Source organism: Scardinius erythrophthalmus (genome assembly GCF_964197995.2).
Source record: "Scardinius erythrophthalmus genome assembly, chromosome: 21".
In the NCBI taxonomy this organism is placed as follows: domain Eukaryota; kingdom Metazoa; phylum Chordata; class Actinopteri; order Cypriniformes; family Leuciscidae; genus Scardinius; species Scardinius erythrophthalmus.
In genome coordinates this window covers 5,796,290-5,822,427 of record NC_138241.1, presented here as the reverse complement: position 1 = coordinate 5,822,427, position 26,138 = coordinate 5,796,290, and the positions used below count along the sequence as shown (strand labels likewise).

The 26,138-nt window shown below is 37.0% G+C and overlaps 1 long non-coding RNA gene across 1 annotated transcript; it reads right to left on the bottom strand.

Moving 5' to 3' along the window:
- Positions 1-2,368: 2,368 nt before the first annotated feature.
- LOC308681644 lies at positions 2,369-4,942 on the bottom strand. The gene is made up of 4 exons (XR_014029049.1): positions 4,427-4,942; positions 3,901-3,957; positions 3,362-3,436; positions 2,369-3,271 (listed from the first exon to the last, which is right to left on the bottom strand). It is a non-coding gene; the product is annotated as an uncharacterized lncRNA (long non-coding RNA).
- Positions 4,943-26,138: the final 21,196 nt, after the last annotated feature.

Below are 26,138 nucleotides of genomic sequence, written 5' to 3'. Positions count from 1 at the left end.
TTAGTAGACATGTAGTTGCAATGTTATAGTCAACAGAATGTGTTAAAGGGACCATCAAAATAAAGTGAAACCAAACTCATTTCTGGGCTTTAGGACACATCCCTACAGCACTCTATTCCTGTTAGTAATACATAGATGTTAGCCTGTGGCGCCTTTGCAGGGCACTGTTGGGCAGTACCCAACTATTTTGTGAGGTCTCTCTGGCTGCACTTCCCACTAACAAGGAGCACGTCCTCCCATCATTAGGCTGAGGTTGTGTAGCCGTGCACGATCTAAAGCAAAGAGTTTCTTTGTAAAGCTTATGTGTTGTGTCTTTATCCCACAGCAACATCTGCACAGAATGTTCTGGCTGGAGGAGGAGGAAGACACAGGCTGGGTGGGACAGTGCAGCTGCTCAAAGGCTCTGGCAGGGCCTGATACTGCCTATAGAGCCCAAAGGATTGAGCAGAATGCTGGGGCGTGGGCTTGAGTTCGGTCTAATTGGTCTGGGTGTGATTACGTAGCTGTCCTGCTGCCAAGAGGGCTGTGGTCTCGGCCTGGATGTCAAAGGGAGAATGGGTCAGCTATGCAGCATTGGGAGCTTGAGACCAACTGGAATGCACATCTTGAGTCAGAGTTGGAAATCTGGACTACGCAGTGCTAATTCAAAAATCCCACGCAGGGTTTCACTGAATATCAAATAGTGTTAGGTTATTAGTAAATGTACAGCTCTTCAGTTTATTTTCTATTTGAAAACAACGTTATTTCCTGTTGTTCTTATGTGTACTTTTATACATTTTACTGCAAGATGCAATCTAAGATGAATAGATTATTAATCTAAAATGAATACGGATAGTTCATTTAAAAATGTCAATACTCACCATTAAAAAAATCACTGTATACTGTTTTTTTTCCCTATGGAAAAAAGGAGGTAAGGCAGTTCTTTTCAATACAAAATACAAAACAGTGAACAAAAAAAGCACCTTACAAGTAGTTCATAAGACCCATGTAACATGATGGCTCATGTGATGAACAGATCAAAACTATAGTTAATTTTTAATCTGGTTTATTAATCAGGTACTTTTCTCCAACTGTTTTTCATTTCGATGTATTAGGACATACTACTCATTTGGCGTATCGTTTTACCGTTCGCATACTATGTATTAGTGAAGTAGGCATTTGGACACAGGGTTTTCAAAGGATTCCTTCCTATTCGCTGCACATTTTGGAGGTCTCCCTTAAGTCATTATTAGAGAACTGCATGACCTGAGATGGGTTTGTCCCATAAGCGAGACATCCAAAATGTGCAGTACTGGGGAGGTGTTAAGTTGCTGATAATTTTTATTTGTTTTTCCCATAATATCTACATCAACATCATGCTTTCTCTTGCCATTACAGCAGTGGTTCTCAATCCCGGTCCTCGATCAGATCATCAGCTCCATGATCTGTGCCCCGTTTGACAGGGTCCCTACGCTGTGTTCACTACTCCCTACTTGAAGTTCACTTCACTTCGGAAAATTAATTCTAGGATTTGCGCTACGCCACTGCCTGCAACATCATCACACACAGACTCCAGTTGCGCTTATTAGAGAAGTTTGATGTATAATATAATAATACACATCTGTAAATAAATACAATAAACATTACCATACTATCGATTAGTATGCATGAGTAACCTATATAATAGTGAAGTTCATTTTTACAAATATTAAGTTGTTATTATTAATTTAATATAAAAGTGATACATATCTGTTGCGATGTTTAATGTGAAAATATATGTAATTTAGATGTCTTAATTAACAGTAACCACGGGGTGAGGAACGGGATTAAGAACCCCTGCATTATAGTGATACTGTATATTAAGTATTTAAATAACCATTTTATGCACATTGCATATATTTTAAATAACATTCCCTTACATAAAATAAGTATAAGTACATAATTTTATGAAGTATAAGTAAATTTCGAGTATATATTAAGTATACTTTATGTAGTAAGTATACTAATAACAATGTAACAGTAAACTTGTAGTATACTGTTATAATACTACTAAAAAATTGGCCCAATTTTTTGTTTATAAAAGTATATTTTAACTATACTTTAAGTGTAACACACTGTAAAAATAAAAGGTGCCTGGAGGAACCTTTTGGGGTTCTTCACTTCGCCACACCGGCGGAACCGTCTGAAGATCCTCTAGGCACCCTTTAAAAAGGGCCGGTTCTCTGAGGAACCACACAGGTTTCCTGAGGAACTCTTATATTAGGCACTGTGTGGAACCACTTTGGGTGCCTCCAGGAACCAAATTTCATTTTTTTTTTTAAATATTTAATTTCATGTTGTTACTATGGTTACCTTTGACTTATATTATAATAAACAAATTGAACCAAATACAAAATAAGAATTGTTTATTACATATTTGATGTTCATTTTTATACATACACTTCCATGCACATGGGGAAAAAAGCTAACTATAGCTTAATATCAATGAATACACAAAAAATTAGTATAATACATAAGCAACATGAATAATCAACCATGTATATACAATAGATAAACAAGAAAAGACATCTCAACAAAATGCATGGAAACACATATGTTCCACTAAATAAATCAATGTAAAAAAATTACATTTGAACTAATTAAAAATGTCCATCATACTTAACTTTAAAACATTTGTGTTTCAGTCCGATGGTTAGTCTGACATCACTGTTTCCAAGTCCAAAAGCTTTATCAGATGCCAAAAACAAACAACAGTGCTAATATACACTAATTGTGCTGAAACCTTTATCTCTATACTGAAATCTCAGATGGTTAGTTATTCAGCTATTTTGAATCATAAAATGTTGAAGTCTGGGATGCCGTTAGACTGGAGACTGTAATGTACAATATGGCTTTTGAAAAGCTTAAATGTGTGACTTGAATCAACAGTGTTCATAAATGGTTGTTGAGTATTCTCATGAAACAAGATAGAGGAAGTAGAAGTAGAGGCTTCGACCCGAAACAGAGTTAAGGTGCAGTAAAATTATCTGTTGTTCTGTGAATGTTCACTGGTGAATTCAGTCATTTCAATATGAATTCACACGATCAGCAATTTCGTTTGTGGTCAAAAATGTCACTATGGGACCAAGTTGGTGTGAGGTACTTAACGAGTTAGAAAAGTGAAAAGGTACAGCATCGTTTTCCGTTTGTTTTTCCTCTTTTCTGGTGGATGGTCCAGGCACTTCAATGATTTTCAGGTCTACAGGAGGATTTTTATTCTTGATCAAACTTGTATTTCAGCTTTCCGAGATCCCTGCAAAGTACAAAATTTACTGTTAGTAATGTTATTAAAGTGATAGTTGTGAAATTTAAATAATTTCCTCAGCCTTGTGACGTTCCAAACCTGTTTGACTTTCTGTCTGTGGAACCCAAAAGCAGATCTCAGGCATAATGCAACCCCAGTCACCGATCGCTGACACTGCATGAAACACAAGCAGAAAAAAAATGTGTAAATCATTCATGAAACCATTCTTATGCACACTTGTCTAGTTCAATTCAATGCAACAATTTATGTAAAAATGGTTAAGCTCCAAAAATGTCCCAGAAAAGATCCTAAAAATAATCAATGAGTTCACAACTCATGTGTTATGGGTTGTGTTGCAAGTCTTCTGAAGCCTAATTGCTTTTTCATATTTATTTATTTTTTTGTCGAAAAAGACTAAACTTGAAGTTATAATTCAGAGTTAAAATGTCTATTGCATTTTTTGTGAATCAAACCTGTGATATTATTTTTCTGAGTAACATGAATGAGATTTGAGATCATGAGAAAAGATTTTCAGAGAGTAACTGATTAAAAAACACAAGTACACAGTCAAACAATACAATTTCACACAGAGAAAGTTCATAGTAATAAAGTACTTGCATGTGGTGCAGGTAACTTACTGTAATTCAATGTTGCCACTGAAATGTTCAGATTATTTTAGAAATGTAATGGTTGTTCTGGGGAAACAAAAGAACAAAGCTGATTATTCACAACATAATATTTATTGACCAGTAAATGGAGAGAGAATGAGGGCACCTGTAGTAAGTAAAGTTAACGTTAGGCTAAACAAAAACAGAGCAAACTATAACCTGTTTTTGTTATTCATAACAAACGCCAAGAATCAGAGAATTTTCTAAATTAGTTAGGGTATATCAGCAATTTGAAGACACAGTTGTACAAAATATGTTGAATTGAATGACTAAATCAATCTAAGACAATAAGTCAATCATTTCCATTTGTTCATTAACGTTAGATCAACGTAGTTAGCATCGCGGCTAAAACCTTCATACCAGATACTGTGCAATAAACGAGTGGTAAACACTGTAAAAACGTAGTAATGTATAATAAATTTAGTTTATATATATGTGTGTTTAAATATATAGTGAATAGACTCTGTATTTATATTTATTTGGCGAGTTTACAAACCTTGTAATGGAGAGCCGAACAAACGGCGGAAGCTTTGATGAGAGGAGCCGTTACTTTCTGATGACGATCAGCTGAGCTTTGTTGCGCGCGAGCAGCGCGAGGATCACTGAAGCGACGACAGCAGAGGAATAGCAGCAGTTTCGTGACAGAATAATACTTTTCTCCTCCTGCTTCTTCTTCTTCATATAATATTATTATTATTTAGTGTTGTTGTTTAAGGTTTAAATGACTTAATAAAATAGGCCTATACTAAATATATGTAAGCTACCCAAGTGAAAAAGACTATAGTTACTGTTAAATGTATTAAAAATGCATTAAAGTATATTTGTATTGTAGGTCTACTAAAAACACACTCAAGTACATTTTTAATACATTTAATAGTACATCTTTTTCACCTGGGTATGTATACTGAATCAAACTTGCCTATAATAATAATAATAATAAAAATGCATTAAAGTAGGCTATATTTGTATTGTAGGTCTACTAAAAACACACTCAAGTACATTTTTAATACATTTAATAGTACGTCTTTTTCACCTGGGTATGTATACTGAATCAAACTTAAGTAGCCTATAATAATAATAATAATAATAATAGGATAATAATAATAATAATAGAATAATAATCTAATTCGGGCCTCATTGAACCATTGGGTTCCTCCAGATGCTGGCTTTAACATAAGAGATCTTCCAGGAACCACTTAAATGTTAAAAGATCTTCCAATAACCCTTTTATCGCATTTAAGTTCCTCTATTTTCCCCCAAAGCACTTCAAGGTCTCATGGTAATGAAAAGGTGACTCCAGAACCTCTGAAGTAAATACAAAGTGCTTAAAGGATCCCATAAGTTCCAGCAAGAACCTCAAAGATTGTCAATGCTCCTCCAGTAACCCTACTATAGGAAAAAGAGCTTTGAGGCACCAAAATTACATTTTGAAGTTCCTTGAGTATCCAACAGGATACTTGAGGCTCCTTTAGTTTTTACAGTGCAGTAGTAAACTTTGAGTACACAAATAGTTTACAACCTCATTTTGTTTACAACTACATGCTACAAGTGAACATATGATATACTGATAGTTACTAGTAAAACTAGATAAACTAGTTAAATACTATTAAATAGTTAAATACTCGTAGCACATTTTTTCACTTATGAAAGTACACTTTAAAGTATACTCTCAGTAAACTACTAGTTTAGTAGTTTTATACTGTAAGTAAACATAACATCATAGCTTTCTATATATTATGTTTGCACTTAGTTTAAAATATACTACTATGCTTCTATTTAGGTATTAATTCTTATATAAGTATGCCTTTTACTGTACTTTAAGTAGATTTTAAGTAAATTACTATGTGCTCTACCAGTGGACTACACAAAAATTCACATACTCAGAATTAGGAACATGTCTGTTTTATACAAAGTATGTACTTTGTATGTTATTTTTAGTTTAAAAGAAGTATACTAATAACACACTTGAATAAAGTTCTTTTTTGTGAGGGCATATTTGACCGAGCAAGCTGACTATCTTTGCACAGTGAATGTACACAATAGTGTGGTTAATGTTTATGGTTGCCGATGAATGAGATGCTACATTATTTGAGAACTACAGTAGAGATGAGATCTTCATTGAGTAGTTTTATTTAGGCATCTCGCTGGCTCCGTTCTGGCATGTAACTCCTACTTTTAATAAATTACTGATGGATGAAATAAAGTCATGTGTACAATTTGTCTTCTTAAATATCTAGTTTCACTCAGAATTTGAAAACAGGATTTGAACTAGCTTTTTTTGATGTTGACCCTCTCTGACACTGCTGTCTCTGCTGTTTACACAGGGCTTTGTATGTTAGCAAGGCATATGATAAAAAGACTCCAGATTAAAACAGAATGAAAAGTTTTTTAAGGCTTTCAAGGACAAAAAAAAAAAAAAGAAATCTTGCTTTTTACACATTGTTCTAATCGTCAAGTCCTTTTTAAAAATATGTTTTATGGCTACAATTTCAAAACATTGTCAATGGCAGTACATGTCTTTGAAAACCACTAGATTGAGAGTAAATGAACTCCACGCAAGACAGTAGTTGTATAATGTCACTTGAAGAGCCATTGTTCCCTAAGGTTGAGGCATTGTTGGGCTGATTCGCAGGATGACCTTACTTGCTTCATGAATCCATGGGTGGGTGAAAAACTGGGAGTGAAGTGGCTATTTGTGGACTACTGTCCATGGACGCATGCTGTCAATGCAGAGTTAGAGCAGGTGCGCCCTTGTCAAGGCGAGCCAGGTGTGAATAGCCCATGCAAACTGATGGCCCTAGTGGGGACTTATTGGAAAGACCATAGGCTGGCATGAATTCCCATTCCAGTTCAGTATGGTAAGTGCTGGTTTGGTGGACCAGCATAGCCATGGAGTCTTTCTGGTGAAGCATGTTAACCATAGTCTTGATCCCATTACCTCCAAAATGACGTGATCCTCAATAGTGCTATCCTTGAGGCATTTTGTAGGCAGATGTTGACTGGCATAGAAGGTCTGAAGATTAGTCTTTAGACATAAAGTAAATGACATTTGCATTTGAGTTATTACAAAACAAGTCATAATTACTTCTTATGAATAATGCCAAGTTCTAGCTTAGCCATTTCAAGTAAAAATGATGATAACACAAATGAGAATGATTCATTAAGACTTAGACGATGTTGTTCTTTTAGAATTACAAATCACACAAAAAGCATTTCAAATAACCGTTGCTATGAGTCAAATCAGCTTTATTCATGCGCTCTGAATCACTGTAGGAATTATACTGTCATAAACCTGCGAGCTATTATGATGCAGATATACACAGACTCCGAGGGACGGCTTCCAATAACAGAGCATTGTCTGGCTTTGAACAGACTAGCAGCTCTGCCCGTCGAAGCTAATTAGCACAGCGATTCCACACGCTAGCCCAGCGACAAGCTACGGAGATGATATTTAAATACCTGGAGGTGAGTGTATAGATGTTCATTTACAGATGGGTGATACAATTGTGACCTGTGCATGAATCAGGACCAGTTCTGATGCTTTCCCTTCGTTGTGGGAGTGGAGCGTGCCAATTTGCAGTGTTGATGGCAGTCAGGCTCCTCTTAATGGCTAATGGAGGTGCCTGACAACCATTTACCGAACAACAGCCTTGCGTGCTGATTAAAACTCGGTTTGGAGACATGTTTCGCTGTAGCCCTAAATTATAGAGGGAACATGTTTGGACTGCTCATTTCAGACAAAAGAACAATACGAACAGATGTCAGTGGATCATATATGAAAAATAATAGAAGCACCTAAACACAGAGAAAAGTCTTAGTGAATAAACTTTATTATTAATAAATGAATGAATTATTTTTCTAAGTAAAAATGTATATTATATTATAATATATTATGTAAGCCTAAACATATTATTTAATTATTATATTATGTAAGCGTAAACATATGTCCTCATTGATATTGTTCATTGAAGCTTATAGAGATCGAGTAAGTGAGTGTACCTGCATTTACAGTAGATGTAGCCTAGCATTTTTTGGCTTTAATATTTTTATTGTGTGGTAACCATTTTATAAAAGCAATAAGGTACTCGAGGCTAGTGCTAGGCTATATCGTGAATAAGTCGAGTACCTTATTTCTTTTATGAAACAGTTACCACACAATAAAAATAGTAAAGCCAAAAAATATGAAAGCCAAAAACAAAAGCCTTTCTTCCGCTGGAAAAAATAGTACCTGGCTGTGAACATCAACAGAAGTTACATTATTTCGCCATTAGATGGCGGGAAAGACTGTCTTTATGAGTGAGTCAGTCAGTAGAGAAAACTTTAAAGTCCGCGTGAACCGGAAGTTGCAAACGACTTTTCTCCAGTGCTGTGACGTATTTCCCAGTGAAGCGGAATATTGAACAGAGGGCAGGGTTTTACTCTAGCGCTCCTCCTCTCCATCTCTGCTCATAGCAGACTAACGGTTTGAGGGGAGTGGTTAAGCGTTTCCCAACCCAAGCCGTCAAACCTACGTCATCAGAGAAGGAACGCCATTCCAGACCGGAAGTAGCTTTTCAGACTTTGATTAAAGATTACGACGGCAATTTTTTTTTTCTGTGTATTAACTTGCACGGATTAATTTTTCACCACAAGACTAATATGCGCTAACAAAGTAAATAGGGTCAATTTTGATTTCAGTTGGACTTTAATATTGAAAGGACTGAACTTGTGAACACGGAGAAGCAAGACACAAATGACAAATGATTAGTGTGTCAGGGCACAGTAAAACCCCTTAACTGTTAAAAGGACAAGATATGGCAGCGGACATTAAAACGGATTTTTATTATGAATATATAGGACTGACCTGAAGGAAAATGCTACTACAGTAAATGCAGGTAGGCTACATCTTACTTAGGCTACTCGATTATTCACAATACTACTAGACCTTATGTAGCCCCGCCCCTTTTCAGCGCTGCGCTCGTTGTCTTTTGTCTTTCGGTCTGTATTTTCACAGCGATCTTGCGTATTTATGAATGAACAGCTCGTTTTAAAATCTTCCCGGTCTGACATTTGATAAGACATTTGCTTTAAACATTACAATCCTCATGATAACTTTCGTTAACTTTACATTGAGTAAATCCACTTCAAAAGCTAATTACTTCTGGACAGCAATGCCATAGAAATATAGGCCTACAGAGCGACCGCAAAAACGGAAGTTCAAAGACCATATTCTAAAGATGGCTGCACCCTCGTTTCTCTGGTGGTCTATCCACCTTATTCCTACGCACCATGACGCTTTGCGCGAATTATGGGTGTAACTTCCGTTAAACTGTAAACAATCAGTGAAAAGGCTCGCTGTATGAACACAATAAGTGTCACAATGAGATGACATTAATCTACTCACCCTTCATCGAACATTAAAAGGAAATTTAAAAGTGTAAAAGCATCAACAAGGTATTTCAACAGATCAAATAACCCCCAAAGCGCGAATCTTTCCATAGCAACAACGGATGAGTTAAATATCACTGTAGTAGCCTAATATCTGTATTGTGTCAAAATTGTTCATTAACTTCAGCATTACGTACGATACTATTTCAAAGTGATTTCCGTCATTTTGACTGATAATAAATTGTGATTTCTTGATTAAAAATCACTTTATTATGACTGATAATAAAGTGATTTCCGTCATTTTGACTGATAATACATTGCATTTACCTGTGAAATCAAGAAACGTGAGGATTTGAGGAGAATAACGAGAGATTCTTCGTGCATTCCAGTGAATTATTAATGGAATATATCGTAAATTAAATTTGGGAGAACAGTCCACAAATGTGCAGCATATGTTGTCCTTTTTCATACTTTTACAACGGATTGCAAAGGAAAAATAGAAAGTAGTGACTGAAAAGAGCTCTTGCCTCTTGATATTCTTGTTATAACATGTCACATTAAAATACCAAGTATACGTTATTCTCATGATGTCTGAAAATAAATCATGAAGGAAAATTGACAGGTCATCCAGTCAAACTGACGGATCAGCTTTATTTGTAGGGCAACCTTATGATTTGAAATGATTCGTTTCAGCCTTTTTGAATGGAAGTGCCACTGCCACCCATAATTCAAAGCGCAGTAAGGTCGTCAGGAATAAGGTGGAGAAGCTTCAATGAACAATATCAATGAGAACATATGTTTACGTTGCTAAGAGTGGTTGCTAGGAGTTGTGTACTGATACATAGAACCGTTGGGTGAAGCGGTCATAACCGTTTGTTATCGTGAATAAAACACAGCCAATGTGACCAATCAGAAGGACCGTTTTATAAATTATATTATATTATATTATATTATATTATATTATATTATATTATATTATATTATATTATATTATATTATATTATATTATATTATATTATATTATTTATGAGTGTCATATCACTGACCCTAATAACAAATCATAGAATTCAAAGGGGTCACAGAGTTACGTTTGCCATTATATTTACCAGATGTGCCAGATTACCAGATTCAGGTAGCTAGCTATAGACATATCAACTTTTGCAAACTTGTACAGTAACACCGTAGCACCTTCTGTATAGTAGGTACTACATTTGGTTTAAAACTTGCTTTATGACTGTTAAAATGTATGTTTTACAGTATGAATATGGGTAGTATGAATGAAGTTTGGATGTATTAAATCCAACATGTTGTCACTGTCATGTGACCTACGGTGTCAGTTGTGTTACTTCACTGCCATTCTCAAAATCTCTCACGGGTTAGTAAAGTGTCCATTAGGGTGGTCCTTATCAAGTCCAATTTTTTTTTGTTTTTTTTTAATGTTAGTGTCTTAACCTCTCAAACTGTTCATTTTAACTTCAAAATTAGAAATATGCAAAAATGTTGACAAAAAAAGAAGATATTTAGAGGTAGCTCAATCATGTGGAAGATTGCCTATGCTGTGCACCGTTATTGTGATATACAAGTAATATTAAAAGTTGCTGCAAATGAACTACATTTTATTGAAATCAGAGCAACACTGACATGACAACAATGACAACAATCTCAAAAAAAGCACAAAGTTTTCAACAATCCCTCATTTCTGATGCTCAGCAGCCAGTGTTGACTTTTTTTGCAGTCTGGATAGATCCGTCGGTGATCTTCCACCACATGAAGGAGAAGCTGCAATTGTTCTTCATAGTGTGTTAGATAGCCTTTAGTAATCAGAGCCACTCCTCTCTCGGCGTGATCATTGACTACTTTCATTGCATGTATGGTTGCCTGTGCCTCCTGATAATCTGCTTGATTCGGCCAAAGTTCCGGGTCAATTTCAAGGAACGTAATGCAATTTTTTAAACCAAAAAATTTGCTCTAAACCCAAACAATAACCAAGGTGATCATCATCAATAGAAATATGTATTGATTCCACCAGGAAAGGTAAATCTGCTAAACCGGGTCATGGATGGATTAATTTGGATTTAGTTTCTACAATAAGTAAACTGAGATATGTATCCAAAATACATATTTAGGAATATATGGAGCATTAGATGCTTTTATGGAGATTTTTTTTGTAATTTTACTAGCCAGGTACAATACCAATTCAAATGATCTGTTTTTACGAAAATCATCAAAATCTCAGAAAGTTTAAAGCTATTGAGCTAGCAGTAATAATTATGTTACTGCCATAAAAATTGGCATGCTGTATTTTCTTATATAAAGGAACAATTTACAGGGTTAAGAGCATGACAACTGGAGACTTTAAAAATAAGGACCACCCTAATGTCCATTGATGCACACTTCATAATTTCTGGTGGAAGTAGTAGTTCATTTCATGTACTGTTTTTTCATGTACTGTTTTTCAAATACTATGCATTTGGATACTATGGGTCCTATTTTAGTGATCTAAGCGCATGGTCTAAAAAGGTTGTCCATATTCTCTTAATGAGTAATGGGTGTGTTTTGGGCGCAACGTGCAATAAAACAATCAGAGTCTCATCTCCCATTCCCTTTAAAAGCCAGTTGCGCTCGTGCCATGGCGGATTCACTATCTACATGGCGGAATTTGCAAACGGAAAGTCTGAACGCTACTCTAGCAAGGAAACGGATCTGCATGTGCACAAGGTTAAAGCGCTAGCAGACCATCTACGGGACAAAGTTTACGCACGTTGTGGACCTGCCTGTAAACACACATTATTAATGCGCTCTTTAAATAACAAAAAAAAATTGCGTTGCCTCAGTTGCCTAATCATTTGCCTCAAAATAGCAACGCGCCAACTCGTTTCAGACGAGAAGCCCATGGCCAAACAAATGGGCGCAAATGCATTTGCTTGAACACAGCCCAAGATTCTCCTCAAGCTGTTTCTCCGCCATGACTGTAGCTGACTGAATGGAGAAACCTAGCCACAGAAGAATAGTTTACACTAAGGGTTACTATAAAGTCCTGTTATGTTTGCGATTTGACTCTTTGTGGAACACAACAACGCATAAAAGCGAGCTTGTGTAGCTGGTAACATTAGCGCTTATGTACTAGTCTAGAGCATGTTTTGGGCCAGAATAATTTTTTGAAACCTTCTCTTGAAAAGCCCTTAAGACAAAGTGTAATTCATGTCTCTTCTCCTCCTAGACTAGTAGACCTGAGAGATTTGCAAAATGAGAAGAAATGCGCAGATGAAAACCACCCACAGTAGGCCTACTAAACCCCTGGGAAAACCCTGACTGTGCTAGACAATACTGATCATAGAGTTCAAGGCGGCTTTTCTTTCAAATTTTACTTCAAACATGTGACTTCTCCCAAAAGACCATCTTTTTATGAAAACTCATTATCCACACATTCACATTAGCAAATGCACACATACACATAATCAAACATGCTTAAGTATGTGCAGACACACACACACACACGCACACACGACTACTACTGTAAACAACAGGTAACAAATCAAACATCAATCTCTGCCTGAAGTGACAGGATAATGTAGTCAATAACACTTGTGTGCAGTCAGCGACTGCCTGCTAAGAATAGGAGCTGTCAACCACTGTCACCCCAGTGTATCGTGCTGTCACCTGTCATCATTACCCTCCAGTGTCGTCCCCCAGGGCCGGGACTATCTCAATGAGATCATGTTTCCCCGTTAACTGTCCTCAAGCAAACACCTACAAAGGGCTTGTGCAATCTCCCAGTGCTGTGTTCCACATATGAAGAATCTTTTTCTGTTTAGTCAAGGTCCTGCTCTGTTGATTGAACATCAGTCCTACAGACTTCACAGAAAAGCAGGTCGACACCTCAGAAACACTTGGAAGAGGAGAGGTAGACAATTCCTAACAGTAAAGCCAATCTGATTTATGTCTCAAATCATATTTTTCTTTAAAGGTCCCATGAAGCGGTTTGACGAACACATTTTCTGTCTGGTTTTGACATTTCCTGTTGAAACAGAAAGTTGGGCTGGGATATATCAAAGTTGTATCCTATTTTTAATTGCCGATAGCCTTTGGGTTACATCCAGGGCCTAAAATTAACACTCGTCAAGTACCGAATGAGAGTGAAAATCGGTGTTGGTGAGTATATGAAACGGTGTCAATCGCCAGTTGGCCAGTAACATTTTTATTAACACTAACAATGCAATCCTGTGAGAACATGAACGTGAAAAAACGTGAATGACTAAGTTTGAGCCATGGCAATTTAAATGTTCAAGCGCAAGAAGGAACTCATTTCGTTACTCGCGTGCCCAGAAAGCTGTGTCTCAGACAGCGCGCGAATACTGAATTGTGTTCAAACGGACAAATAAAAAAAAATTTAAGTATTGAGTATCCTAGTAAATATAGTCAGTCATGTCTTAAGTAAACGTAAACAGTCGAGAAAGACAACGCATGTGTAACAGTATCAATATATTTAATCCCTGCATTAGTCTAATAATCCTGCTGCTCTCTGTGTTTTTAATGTCAAACAACAAAAGACAGAAGAAAAAAATCTCTCACTGCTCTTGACTTAATAACTTTTGTAACATTAAAGGTCCTTGCACACTGAGTCCGAAATTTTCGTATGCGTTTTTTCGTATTCAGTGCCTCTGAATTGTCAAAACACCATTCAAATGCTTGTTACGAAATTTGCAAAAAACATAGAAAATTGAACCTGATCCAAATTTTTTTATGACGGACAGTGTGTAAGCGTGGTTGACATAACGTGAGGTCGTATTTATTTTTTAACGTGCAAAAATTTCGGCCGCGAATTTCGGATTCAGTGTGCAAGGGCCTTAATAAGGATTAATCTATATTTAATTTATACAGTGAAGACTATGCAGTGTTATTTTACATTTGATTACTTTATTCAATTTCTATACCTCAAAACTAGTGTACCTGAAAAACCTGAAAAGCACATTTGTATCTTTATTTGTGCTATTGCTTGTAATTTGATTTTTTTTTTTTTTTTTACTGACTGTTTACTTGTCTTTAATAATGTTTTAAATTTAAATTAGTTGGGCTAGTAGTTTTGGCTATGGTATCGAAATTGGAATAGAGAATTGTGAATTTTCCCTGGTGCCATTATTGCTTGTTTTTGCAAAAACAGTTTCTCCATATTATGGTGTGGCAAAAAAGTTAGATTTAGTCCCTGGTTACATCACAGGGAAACCCATGTTTTGCTGCTTGGTATTGTAAGTTGGTTGCAGGTGGTAATGCGGTGAAGAGGCATTTTTATCCCAGACAGCATTTTATTATACAAATTTGCATATACCCTGCCCTGCATGCAAGATGAGTCATCAAAATTTTTGGAACAATATTTTTAGTCCACTTTCCCAGAGGAGAAATGCTATACATTTTTAATGTGTATATCTGCTAAAGGTTACTTTCGTAAACTCTAAGAAGCAGACTAGGACGTAGAGTAGATGACCTTACTGTTGTCAGACATGGACTGAAAAACAAAGATATCATGTGTTCTTTAAAACAAAATCATGAAATATTGTACAATTGTTACCTTGATAAGAATTTGGTAAATATTTAAGTAATCAGTTTAAGAAATTAGTTAGTAATCATTTTAAATAATTAGCATTTTGAGTAATTTGGCATTATTGTTGCAATTGTAAAAACAAAACATATACAGTGGTGGTCAAAATGGATGGCACCCCTGATAAATATGATAAAAAATGGCTGTAAAAAATAAATCTGCATTGTTTATCCTTTTGATCTTTCATTCAAAAAATTCACAAAAATCTAACCTTTCATTGAAGTAAAAGAATTGAAAGTGGGGGGTAAATCACATTATAAAATAAATGTTTTTCTAAATAGGTCCACAACATATAAGATCCAGCAGTATATTTAACCGTAGGCATGGGGTACTCTTCATCCCTGTTTGCACCAAACACATCCGCTGGGTTTGCTGCCAAAAAGCCCTTTTTTTTGCTTCATCTGACCACAGAATCCGGTCCCTTTTGAAGATCCAGTCGTGTCTGACAACTGAATATGCTGGAGTTTATTTTTGGAGGAGCGAGGAGGATTTTTCTTGAAACCCTCCCAAACAACATGTGGGGATGTAGGGGTTGTTTGATCATTTTTTCTGACCCCCAAGACTCAACTAATCTCTGCAATTCTCCATCTGTGATCCTTGGAGAGTCTTTGGCCACTCAAACTCTCCTCCTCGCCGTGCATTAAGACAATATAGACAGGTAGATTCGTAACATCTTTAGTTGATTATAACTTCTTAATTATTGCCCTGATGGTCAAAATGGGGATTTTCAATTGTTTAGCTATTTTCTTACAGCCACTCTCTATTTTTTGAAGCTCAACAATCTTTTGCTGCACATCAGAACTATATTCTTTGGTTTTACTCATTGTGAGGGATGATTAAGGGAATTTGGCCTTTGTGTTTCCTCATATTTAAACTCCTGTGAAACACGAAGTCATAGCTGGACAATTTCATGTTCCTAGTCACCCTGGTGTGCTAAAAAAGGTAAATATTAATGGGAATATACTTCAGAGATATTTTACTCATAAAAAATTCTAGGGGTGCCAACAATTATGGCCAGCGTGTTTTGGAGAAAAACATTTATTTCATAATGTGATTTACCCCCCAATTTCAATTCTTTTACTTCAATGAAAGGTTAGATTTTTGCGAATTTTTTAAAGGAAAGATCAAAAGGATAAACAATGCAGATTTATTTTTTACAGCCATTTTTTTATCATATTTATCAGGGGTGCCATCAGTTTTGACCACCACTGTATATAAACATATATATATATATATATATATATATATATATATATATATATATATATATATATATATATATATATATATATATATATATATATATTCCATTTTACAGGAGCTACGTTCATTTGGAAATATTATCCCATGTATGAGGTAAAAAAAAATGCTAGTATTCCTATGTCACCTTTATTTCTATAGCGCTTTATACAATCCAAATTATTTTACAGGGATAACAGGAAAATGATTCAATGATTCAAACAGAGTTCATTTCGTCTGTGCAGCGGCTCTAAAAGAAAATAGTCATTGTTCAGCTGAAGTCAGTTCAGTTTTGATTCAGTTCAGTTGTAAAGATCATCAATTATTAAATTAGTTTATTTCATCAATAAAGCAGTTATGCAAAAAATGATCTAAAATAAACTAGCATAAATTAACCCTGAGTTAAATGAACAACCCAACATTATAGGTCAATATCCAAATTGGGTTACTTTCACCCTAACATTTTTAGAGTGTATGATTGCTTAGAATGGAACAAAGATTTGATATTTCCCTTCTACATCTCCATCTTGCTTTTGTTCCGTCTTATTCAATGTTTTGCTGTTTGGTTTATACTAATGAGGAGCGGACAGAGTCTGGGGAAACAAACAGGCAAAGCTAAATATATACTGTAACAGTCTCTGAGACACCATAGAGTCATTTAGTCCTCTGAATATTGAATATCATTTACTCTACAGTGCATCACCCACACAAAGCAGATGAACATGAGTTTGCAGGGGAGATAAAAAAGAAAGGTCAGAATGTGTTGCACAGAAACAAAAGGAGGATTACAGAAGAAGATTTATGTTTTTTTTTTTCTCACAAAATAAGAATGTTAAGAAGAAAGAAGAATATTTAAGGTCACCACACATGTCATCTTATTTACCATCGCACACATTTAACACCTGGAGAATTCCAGGTGTCCCGCTGTGGATCAAAGTAATTATAGAACCTGGTGGAATCTTATTTAATTGATCCACGACACGTAGATGTGTGGGTGGAAGGTTCATGAACATCCTACGAATATGTTCACATGTACGTGAACACTGTGTGGCTGTGCAGTATGTTTGCATGGTCTATATTTATCATTTGTGAATATCTCACCTCATCTTCAATGTGGGGTTTACACATTAATTTCAGTTGTGACTCCCACAAGGTCCCAGTGCCCTTGTCACAAACGGTAATGGGAAACAGATGGCTGTTAATCTGAAAGAGTGAAAGCGCGAGAGGGCAGAACGCCACCAGGCTATGATCTATGAAACGCTGAACAATAAGAAATTTACTTCTTGATTACGCTGGCAAAAGTCATATTTTTTTGTACCAGAGAACTGACTGATTGAAACTTTACAAAGGGCTTTTCTTTAACATTTTCTGTAACATTGCCCCACAAGACGCAACCACCAATGCCCATCTGTCAAATTCAACTTGACAGTCCTCAAACCTTCCAGCAATTTTTATCCATACACTCCACCATCCTTACCTTAGCTGTGACCCAAGAATAGACTATTAGAAACCAGCTCATAAAAATGTATCATCAATACTTTGATGTCCTTCTCAAATGAGCAGTTTGGCTCTAAATTAACCAAACTAACTCATCAGATTTTTATTACTGAGATGATTAAAGTTCCACATCTAATGTCGTTAATATCTGGTGATGCATGGAAATTAAGCAGGATTATATCCTCGTTTTCACAGCTCAGAAATACTCTATTTGAGGATTAAAAACAGACAGAGAGGAATGTTAAAGGCTTTATCGACTGTATATGTGGTATATGATGTTGATTACCACAGAAAATAATTTTGATTCGCCCTTGGTTTGTAAAACATAAATCTGTCTACAGTAATGGAGGTCTATGGGGCAAGGCACTTTAAAATAACTTAAAAGCATAAATATGTAACTTGGTTTTTGTGAAATTGCTTTCTTAAAACATCTATATTTTTTGAGCACTAAAAAATGGTAAATGATCTTTTGGCAGTGGGATAAAAAATTTTCAGTTGGATGAATATACTTTGAAGAAGTCATTCTTGTTGGTGCAGTTTGCTTTATGTAAAGTATTTTATTTTATTGTGAAAGTTAATAGCTTAAAATGGTCTTGACAGGAGAGTAATACAGGTCTTGTGCCCCATAGGTTTCCTTATTGGATAAGACCTACTTTTATAAAATTAGTCTTCACAATTCCTATCTTATTCACAGCTAAACACTATCAACTAGCTATTGTTTATTATTAAACCATATTTCCTGTTCCTATCCTGCACCTATATAGAATGCTGGAGATTCATGTGGAAAGGTCATTGTATTGTGATGCCAGACACTGCCAGATCTATTAGAATTAAGTATTACAATATAATGGCAGCCACCATAATGAATGAGGATCCGAATCATTGGTGTATCTAGAGTGATTTTACTTCATATAGACGTTTTAATGCCGAATCAGCATAAATATATATACACCAATGAGCCAAAACATTACAATTACCTGCCTAATATGCTGTTGGTCCTCTGCGTGCTGCCAACATCACTGACCCGACGAGGCATGAACTCTACAAGACCCCTGCAGGTGTCCTATGGTCTCTGGTACCAAGACATTAGCAGCAGATCCTTCAAGTCCTGTAGGTTGCGAGGTGGAGCCGCCGTGGATTGAACTTGTTGGTCCAGAACATCCCACAGATCCTCAATTGGATGGAGATCTGGGGAATTTGGAAGCCAGGGCAGCACCTTGCACTCTTCATCATGTTCCTCAAACCATTCCTGAACAATGTGTGCAGTGCGGCAGGGTGCAATTTCCTGCTGAAAGACGTCATTTCCACTAGGGAACACCATTGCCATGAAGGTATAATTTGTAGGTAAGTGGCACGTGTCAGATTTACATCCACATGAATGGCCGAACCCAGGGTTTCCCAGCAAGACATTGCCCAGAGCATCACACTCCCTCCTCCGGCTTGTTGTCGTCCTGCAGTGCATCCTGGTGCCATCACTTCCCCAGGTAAACGACATGTAAAAAGAAAATGGGACTCATCAGACCAGGTGACCTTCTTCCACTACTCCAAGGTCCAGTTCAGATGCTCACATGCTCCTTGTAGGCACTTTTGACACTGGACAGGGGTCATCATATAGGCAGACTCTTACTGGTCTGAGGCTACGCAGTCCCATATGCATCAGAGTGCTTCAGAGTGCCCTCGTGCATCAATAAGCTTTGGGCACCCAACACCTCATCACCGGTTTGTAGTTTGTCCCTCTTTGGACCACTGTTGGTAAATTCTCTCCACCGATGACCATGTGCAACCCACATGCCTTGCCGTTTAAGAGAATTTTCTAACCCAGTCCCCTTGCCATAAAATTTGGGCCCTTGTCAAAGTTGCTTAGATCTTTATTGCTCCCTATTTCTCCTGCATCCAACATGTTGATTACGAGAACCGTTTGTTTGCTTTCCATCTAATTGTCGCGATTATGTTGTGTTTGGACTTTGTCTGCCATTTTCACCTTAGTTTGTCACCATAGTTGCTGATTAGATTTCATTGTTAAGTTCAGCTGTTCGTCATTTATCACCTTCTTTGATCTGTGTATTTAAGTCCTTGTGTTTCATTCAAGTTTTGTCCAGTCTCGTTCATACTACAATTGTGTTTCCTTGCCTACTTTATGTGTAACTACCTGTGGATACCATTAAACACTCATCTGATTCGTCGTGCTTCTTCCTGCAACCATTGGAGACCAAACCAAAATAAGATAGTTGCTCTTTTGTGTGTTTTGTTTTTGGAGCAGAGGGACCGTTTGCTTATTGATCACACCCAAGATTTTCTCGACCTGGCATGCCTGACACATTTCACCAATGACTCGCTCAACTTATTTTATTACACCTGCCAGCGAACGCTCCCAGGAAGGATTTCGTGTGATGAATGCACTGGATTTCACTTTCGGCCCCAAGGAGGACACCAGCTCCAGTCCCGACTCCTGGGTCCAGCCAGACACCACCACGAGAGATGGACATGATGCCTGAGCCCACCCCAGACGGAGAGACAGTGCAAGAAGGAGTGACTGAGCCAGAGTGCAGGTCTTACCAGGTGTGTGAGCCGGCCACATTGTCCATCGCCGTGGGAGTTTTAATGGAGATCAAGGGAATGGATTGGAGCACTGCCCACACTTCTCCCACTGTAAGTGAGTTTGTGTTGGAGTAAATTAACTGTTTCGATTTTCCAGAGGATGATTCTCTGACCCCCTGATCCCACCGGAATAAGACTATTCATATCCTGAACTGCGTATCCCGCTTAGCTTGCCTCTCCCGTGTCCTCTTCAGACCTCAGGCAGTCCTTCTGCCCACTCTCCGACATGGCTCCTGCCTCCTTCAACACCGCTGTTGGTTTCCATTTTGGCTGGACTCTGGGATTCCACCTGGCTTTCCCTGCTCCTGGCTTCTCCCCGTGTTCTCCCACCATCTATACCACCTTGGTTTAATCAGTTGTCACCTTTCCTGGATTCCCGTCCTCCACCAGAGCCTCCTTCTTCCTCTGTCGGTGTGAGGTCGTGCCTCTTTGGAAGGGGGCTTACTGTCACAATTATGTTGTGTTTGGACTTTGTTTGCCATTTTTTCTGCCTTAGTTTGTCACCATAGTAACTGTTTTGATTTTTGCATTATGTTCAGCTGTTCGTCATTTATCACCTTGTTTGATATGTGTATTTAAGTCTCATTTAAGTTTCATTTGAGTTTTGTCTGGTCTCGTTTATACAACGGTTTTGTTTCTTTGCCTGCTTAATGTGTAACTACCTGTTGATACCATTAAACACTCATCTGATTCATCATCGTCGTGCTTCTACCTGCAACCATTGGTACCAGAAGACCAGACCAAAATAAGATAGTTGCGGCATCTCTTTTGTGTTTGTTTTTGGAGCAGAGGGACCGTTTGCTTAGAGATCACACCCAAGATTTCCTCGACCTGGCATGCCTGACACATTTCACCAATGACTCGCTCAACTTATTTTATTATAATAATAAAATAGGAGATTAGCCTCGATTGGAGATTATCAACGATATTCGCTTCGCCTGTGACTGGTCATAATATTTCGGCTCATCAGTGTACATAGAAATCATAATCGGGGAATTATATTTGACTCTAATGTATATTATTGGTTTGGGAAAACACACTCTGATAGACATGATGGAGCTGAATGAGCAACCACTGCAAGTCTAATTGCTTTAATGTGATGCGAAGGAAAGTTCTTATTATGGAACTGCTTTTCTCTCATTTCTATTAAATGTTTATTGGGTGCTTTACATTTTAATCTCCTGAGCCCATCAGAGTTAGTTTGTAAATGACAGATATCTGGAAAGATGAACAAAAATAGATAAATAGATTTGTGGTACATCACTGAGCGTGTTTTTGCAACGTTCAATGTGATCTTTGTGATAGTTCCATCGTTACACAAGGTTTTTGACACGAATTGAATGTTAGACAAGATTTAGAGGAAGTTTAGTATGACAAGCTGAAACAAATTTCCTCTGACATACGTGAACAGCAGAGCTTTCCTGTAGTTTGAGTTCAGGGTTCAAGGGCAGATCAGGGCCGCGTCTTTGAACCAAGGGTCACTCACAGCTCTCTCATTTAGCTGATGAGGCCTGCCCCCTCCTCTCTGATCGTTAGCTGCTAGCTCTGTTAATGAAGGGCCTCTTTAGCTCTGCGCCACCTAATTAAGGGCCTTCCTGCCGTTGCCTCTCCTTCAGTGAATAACTGTATCATGATGGCCACTTTCCAAGCTGTGGCTTACCAGAGCTAAAGTTTAAGCACTCAAGTAGAATTAGCTCAGTCTCAAAAGAGTGACTTTCCCTCTTTTCTCTGTTAATTGGAAAGGGTATAGCCGTACTTTTGAATGGCTTTAATTAGCACTAATGGCTTTGTTTTGTTGGATCACTTTGGAGATTGGTTTGAATAAGTGTCTCAGAAGACCTGCCTGCATTATTCTGTACTCGTGGCGCTGGTGGGTGTTTTGATTAGAGCACTCGGTAACATTACTTTATTGAGATGGCATAAACATCTATAGTGGTTTTTAAAATAAACCTCCATCTATTGACCTGCTTTCAAAGATTTTGCATCCGCATTCTTCTTTTACATTTTGCTGCCGGTGCAAAATGCTGTTTTTAGATGTGCATGTTGAATATATGTGTGTGCCATTTGACTTTGCTTACTCAGAAGAGTGCAGATATGTAATTAGCCCCCTACAGGGCAGATAAATGACAGGTCTGTGGTGCCGCTTACGTAATGATGAGCCTCTATTCTAGGTTTCAAAGGACGAGGGGTCGGCCACTAGGCAGTATCCACCAACACAACAAAAGTACACAAACCAGATGAACACAAAAACAAAACTAGGTATTGCCAGGCCCAGACAGACTCAGTGGCTGCTTTTCATATAATCTCTGCTGAATTTCAGGGAAATTCTGTGGAATGGATTTATATATGGTAAAATATGCTAAGCAGAGCTCTTCCTGGTTGCTGAAACCATAATCAAATTAGCCCAAATATTTAATAAACGAACATGCAAGGGGCGAAAAATAATTAGAACGACTGAGTAAATCTCCGGAGGTTTGTTCTGAGTTCTGCGTGCCCAGATTCCCTATGGGCCTGAGCATCTGTACAATGCAAATATGTAATACTCTGTGTGCTAATAAATTTAGCAAATACATGCTTGTATGTGTCAGGATACATTTCTAAATTTTCACATTGGATTGTGTGTAATTTTCTCTCTTAAACCACTTGTCCATCCATTCTCCGAATCGTTTGTCCTATGTAGAGTCGCAGGGATGCTGGAGTCTATTATAGCGTCTTGGGCCGAAGGCAGTGAAACACCCTGGACTGACGGCCAGAAAACCTACAGCTCCTGGTATTTCCCTGACGGTCTCCAAACCAAGTATCCTATCCTTGCTTAGTTGATTAGACGAGTTCAGGCTTGCTTATGGTTTATATGCTGATTTCTCTATCAATACTAATCGCTAATGTCCAGTTAAGCCAGTGTTGATTAAAACATTATCAATGACGTTCTCAAATACTTGGATGTGGAAGTAAACAAGTTTAACAATACAATGAAACTATTGTCAGATTCTTTATTGTGGCATATCCAAATGAAACGGATTATCGAAGAGAAATAACTTGGACTTGGAATTGCTGAATTTGAGGCAGATCTGAATGCAAGCATGCAAGAAAAGGGCAGAGTTTAGGCAGACAAAAATGTTGTCCAGCATCACCAGAGAATCATGCCAAGATTGAGTTATGACATTTATTATAAAAAAATAAAACATATGGATATATTAAACATTCACATTAATATAAATAATGTGTATTTAGAAAATTGAGGGTGAATTTTCATTTCATGCCAATTTTTTAAATGATTCCTATGATTTATAAAGAGTGGGAACTAGTTAAATCATAATGGTTAACAGTGATGAAAATTGACATTGATTTGAGAAGTTCACACAGAAGAAAACATTTTACCTTCATTTATTTTCTTTGTGTGTGTGTGTGTGTGTGTGTGTGTGTGTGTGTGTGTGTGTGTGTGTGTGTGTGTGTGTGTGTGTAACGCTAAATTAGATGTTCGGCAAACAAACCCCAAAAGTGTCATAAAAGTAGACCAAACAACTCATACATAATACTAGAGTCTTTTGAAGTCATACCACAGCTTTATGTAAGACACATACTGAAATCACCATTTCATTTGATGGAACAGAGCAGCTCAGATATTCTGCCTAACATCTTTAGGTTTCATGGAAGAAAGAAAAAAAATGGCAGGGTCAGAAAGACATGAACTATTCTTTTAAGTGAAAATGGATTGCCTCGCTTGACCCTGACATGGTTACCCATGGTTATCAGGTCAACTCTGTTATTTAAGAATGGAAGTATTCCTTCTCTGAGTCCTGATTTCCAGCAGCATTCCTACTAGTGGATTCCTTAAAGGGTTTTTCTGAAGGGGACAGTCTGACACAAGAGACCCTGTCAGAAACAGGAGAACATGTTACTGACCAGAACATACAGTAATCCCTCATCATAAATGAAGTCTGGGGAGAGTGAGTGACCTCTGACCTTTTAACTGGCACTTCAGTCATTCTACTTGACTCATTTCTTGCTGGACATGAAAGTCAGGATCCTCTAGAATCAGCGAGAGGACATTGTCATGTAAAAGTACGAGCACAGCACAATCTCACTCCAGCGTCCTCCCTCTCAGATTCTTTCACAAGATAAAGAAATTCAGTGGAACATAAAGGAAGCTTTATCATTTCAGCCTGGGCAGCCATTAAGCTGTATCTCTCTCTCTGAAAGGGATGTCAGAGGACATTAGAGGTTTGGGACACAGTAGATATCCTAAATGGAGGTCAATGAAACGCCTGGATCCCTTCTCAAGGTGTCACATGTATGTTCACTTTAGTTCAGTCTCTGTCTTGTCTTTATTAGTTCTCGTTAGTCACTGTGGTTTCTAATTAGTTGAGTATTGTCAGCTGTTCCTGTTTAGTACCTCATTTGCTATGTGTAAACTCCCCGTTCTGATCACTTGTCGGTCATTGTTTGTGTGACAGTGTTCGTGTTCCCTCTGAGTTTGTCATTTAATTAAAAGACGTTGTATCTATCTCCTTCGTCTCGCTTTTCTACAGCCACCAGACGCGTTAAACAAGGAGCCTCATTTGAACAGGTGTGGAGCTATCGAGTATCGAGTAATTTTTTTCCTTTAATTACCCAACAAAGAAACACATTAAGATACATCGGTATATTTAAATACTGTAGTCATTTTAAAGAACAAACAGACAACCATGAAATCATCATGAAATCAAAACAAAGCATATTTACTTTCTTTATACAAACATTACCAGTGTTACCATGCTCAATTATGTAAAAAAAAATTCATAGTGAGCAATTTTCCATTTTGAGTAAAGTAGAATGTGAACAGTGTTTCATGTTGACTCTAAGTGGTCAATAACTACACAGAGTGAAAATGAACCCTTCTCTTTGTATTCACACGGTCCCTGATCTTAAACATAAATGGCATTTGGATTTTTTATATTTTGGTCAATTTTGACCACTGCAATAATATATTTTAAATATTAATCCATTATTACTTTATTATTATTATTATTATTATTATTATTATTATTATTATTATTATTACTATGTAACACTTTATATCGATAATCCACTTAAGACATTCTACTTACTATATGTGAATTTGCAACTATAAGACCATCTTAACAAACATTCTACTGACTAAAGCAACTTCACTGGCCCCTTGGCTTCGCGTCGGGCTCTTCATCACCCTGTCGGGGGTTTATTCTGAGATAACAACCGGCTGGATGTACATTATCCCTTACTTACAACAGAAAGATGCATTATTTTTTAAAGCTGCTTTAAAATGAAATGTATTGTGAAAAGCACTACATAAATAAATATGAATTGAAAGTGAATTTAATTGACAGTCCAGGGTTTAGGCCTACTGTTTATCCTCGCTTTGCCACAGTAGCAGTGTACGGCTCAAATCAGATTATTAACCATGTTACAGTTGTATTACTTTGCTCATATGGTTACATTTCTGAAATCACTTTCAGGACTGGAAAATCACAGGCCTTTATTTCTGAGCCAAAACATTAACACATACAAAATAAATAAATAAAACATTCAATTTGTTCTTTATTTGTTCTTTAATTGTCATTGTAATAAATAACAACGGAATAACGTCAGATAATCCTACAATATGCAGTAAGTGCAATAAAAAAGTCTACAAAGTGCAATCCGTTATATCTTCCACCATTTGGCTCACCAACTTAGTACCAGTTGAAAGGGACATAAAGGTTATTCCATAACATTAGTCCATATAAACAATATACTATGGATTGTGAGATGTAGTATAAATACTACCGCAATGCATACACCAGTTCCCAACTATTAAAGTTGTTAACAATTAAACTATTGTCATATATAACATTACAAATAAAGACATTATTTTACACATTATTTTTTTAAAGACAATTGTTTAGTAATGTTA